Source organism: Clinocottus analis, unplaced genomic scaffold (genome assembly GCF_023055335.1).
Source record: "Clinocottus analis isolate CAN_PGR_092001 unplaced genomic scaffold, fCliAna1.0.p SCAF_40, whole genome shotgun sequence".
NCBI classification, from domain to species: Eukaryota; Metazoa; Chordata; class Actinopteri; order Perciformes; family Cottidae; genus Clinocottus; species Clinocottus analis.
In genome coordinates, this window is record NW_027176154.1 from 499,668 (window position 1) to 503,477 (window position 3,810).

The window sequence follows — 3,810 nt, forward strand, 5'->3', positions numbered from 1 at the left end:
TCCCCACGTCGTCTTCGAGGGTGGGTGGGTGGGGGAGGGGGAAGAGGAGGGGGGGGGGGCGGGGGGGGGGGGGGGGGGGGGGGTCCAGCTGCGGCTCCTCGGTGGAAAAGGCCTCAGCTGCCGGCATCCAAAACCTTTTCAAACCGCTGTCACTTCACGGGGACTTCAGACGACCCTTATTGATTCTGGTCCACACACACACACACACACACACACACGCACACACACACACACACACCCCTCCAGCTACAGCACCGGGGTGCCGTGATGTTTCTATCACCGGCTCCACTCCTTGTTCGGGTGTTTTGACCGTCCGGCTGCACAAAGAATCATTTTGGGATCTGAAGCTGATTTTTACTCGATCGGCGCGTTGAAGTCTGTAAGTCGTCTGAAGGTCATCACCCTCACCGAGGTGTTGGAGTCAGACAGACGGAGAAGCTCCTCCAGGGGAATTCCTGATTTTTTTTAGGGGGGGGGAAATACAAAATCTGAATATCTTGTAGTCATATTGTGTTTGTTTTTTTCAAATGACTCATATTTACCTCAAATCATATTTACCGTTTTGGTTATATATATATATATATATATATATATATATATATATATATATATATATATATATATATATATATATATATACTAAAGGTACCCTGGTGCTCAGAGACACTACCACTTCAGTCCACAGGGGGCGCCAGGATCAACACAATGTGAAATCTACAAATTTGGGACATTTAGGTTTATTCCTGGTTGCTTTTGTCCGTTTTGGTCGACTCACACACACTCACACACACACTCACACACACACACACACTCACACACACACACACTCACACACACACACACACACACACACACACGCCCGGTGGCTCAGGTGTTGGTCTGCGTGGCATCGCTGAGGTTTCTTTCAGGGATTCGTCACGCCGCGGCCGAGCGGCTGCTGCTGACCGGCCGCATGCCAGCTCACAGAGGAGGGCCAGACACACACACACTCACTCACACACACACACACACACTCACACACACACACACACACACACGCCGTCTTAAGTATTATTATATAAATAATGCTGCAAAGCGAAAGCCACGATGATGATGTCATATCATAGTAATTCTGCTGCGACCTCTGGCGACCTCTGGTGACCTTTCCTCTGCTGCTCTGGGGCTCTCACACCTTTCACAGCCAAAACCTGAACCGAAGACCCGCCCACGCTGCTGCACTTCCTGTGAAAATAAAAAAAAATCAGATTAAAACGTCTGTGAACTCACAACTGAATGAAATTGTCTTTTGTGTCGACGATCGACCGAAATGTTCAAACCTTAAATGAAATCAACGCGTCTGGGTTTCACTGTCAGATTCCTTTGAAGGCGTCAAACCAAACGTACACATCTGTGCATCGAGAGAGAGAGAGAGAGAGAGAGAGAGAGAGAGAGAGAGAGAGAGAGAGAGAGAGAGAGAGCTTCAGTTTGCTCATTAGGAATTCCTTCTGAACAGCTTGTTATTATCTTGGCCTCTGGACGTGTGAATAGATTTACAAGCATTAGGGCCGGGCGTTGTGAGGGGCATGTGTGGAGGAGGTCCTCACCCTTTGTGTTCACGGGGCCCTCCAATCAGCTGCACACACACACACACACACACACACACACACACACACACACACACACACACACACACACACACACACACACACACACACGTATAGCCCCCCCCCCCTCCTGCCGCACCCATTACCTCAGCCCCCCGACCAAAAGCTTACAGAACACACATTTATTCACAGTTACTGAAAGTGTAACTGTGTGATCATTTGAATTGTGTGTTTTTATGAGTGAATAAATACATTATAAATGACAATGTTTGATGGTTTATTGATTTCAGAGTGTTTGAGTCCAGAGCTGCTCACCAGTTCAATATTCTCTGGTCACTGGGCCGCAGGATGAAACCAGCACGAACGCCAGGAAGCGTTTAAAACAATTTAAACAAATCAGAATCGCAGAATTGTACCCGTGGTCCTCACAAGGCCCCGCCCACTTTCTCGTGATTGGCGGGCGGGTTTGTTTTTAGACGTGCGGTGGTGCAGAAACAAACGCCCACGCGCAGCAACCTGAAGCTCAACGTGTCGGAGCTCCTCTTGTTGACTCACGCTCGCCGGCTCTGACACCAACACCTGCCGGGTGGAAACAGCCTGAGGGTTGTTTGACTTCTACCTGGCGCTGTTTACCCTGCTGGGCCTTTTCTGTTCTCTTCTGATCGAGCGTGTTGCAGATAAGAGGATGAGTGCGTGCAGGACGGCCGCAGCTGAGAGAGGGCGGCCATGTTGGAGGGGGAGGAGCTGTGATGTCACTCGGCTGCCACTCATCAGGGGTTTATGTTCTCCTCACGAGAAGTACTGATGGACAAGAGACTGTACGCTCCTCTCCAGGGTCTGGTTCCTTCCTGTAGCGACGGCCGTGATCCAAGATGGCGACGGCGAAATCATCAAACTCAAGGCTTCAAAACATGAGCGCACAAACCAACGGGTGACGTCACCGGACTACGTCCACTTCCTATGTGGCGACAGTTAGTGGCTAACAGCTAGAAGCTACTAGCTAGAAGCTCCTACAAAAAAAGTCAATGAAAAAAGAAAAAAAAGAATGGATCTTTTTTTTTTTTTTTTTTACTTTTTATTGTCCTCCCTTTTTTTTTTTTTTTTTTTTGGTCCTCATTTTTTTTCTTTAATTTTTTTTGGTCCTCATTTTAAAAAAAAATTTTGGTCGTCATTTTTTTTTTTTTTTTTTTTTTTTGGTCCTCATTTTTTTTTTTGGTCCCCATTTTTTTTTTTTTTTGGTCCTCCTTTTTTTTTTTTTTTTTGTCCTCATTCTTTTTTTTTTTTTTGGTCCTCATTTTTTTTCTTTAATTTTTTTTGGTCCTCATTTTCCCAAAAAATTTTGGTCGTCATTTTTTTTTTTTTTTTTGGTCCTCATTTTTAAAAAAAAATTTTGGTCGTCATTTTTTTTTTTTTTTTTTTTTTTGGTCCTCATTTTTTTTTTGGTCCTCATTTTTTTTTTTTTTTTTTTGGTCCTCCTTTTTTTTTTTTTTGTCCTCATTCTTTTTTTTTTTTTTTTGGTCCTAATTTCTTTTCCTTTTTTTTGTCCTCATTTTTTTTTTTTTGCCTAATTTTTATTTATTTTTTTGGTCCTCATTTTTTTTGTCTTATTTATTTTTTTGGTCCTCATTTTTTTGGGGTGTGGCGTAAATGGGCTTCCATACTATTGGTCCGGCCCTCCACAATACTTTCTGTACCTCATGCGGCCCGCTGGGAAAAATATTTGCCCACCCCTGAGCGAGAGGGTAACAGCTAGAAATTAACAGCGCAAACAGTGCTACCAGCTAGAAGAAGCTAATAGTTGGAAGCTACCAGCTAGAAGCTAACCGCGCTAACACAGCTAATAGTGTTTACCTGGCATATTAAAGCCGTGCAGAGCGTCAACAAGGAGCTCCAACGTCAACACACTCAGAGAGAGAGACTTCATAATTATTGCTCTGAACGTCATATACAAGCTTTTTCTCCAGAGTAACAATAAAATATAGAAATTGAGGCTTCAAGTTGACAGATGGCTGGTAAACACACACACACACCCACACAAACACACACACGCACACACACAATCTAGGTGTAACATGACTCTCCTGCAGTAACAGCATTACAGAGCAGTGATGTCTGATTAAACCGCACAAATTGAATCACATCGTGTGGTTTTCATGTCTGATAACAAGAGAAGAGAAACACACGGCGGCAGAAACGAGTCGACACTCTTTGTTTCTTCTTTTCACCA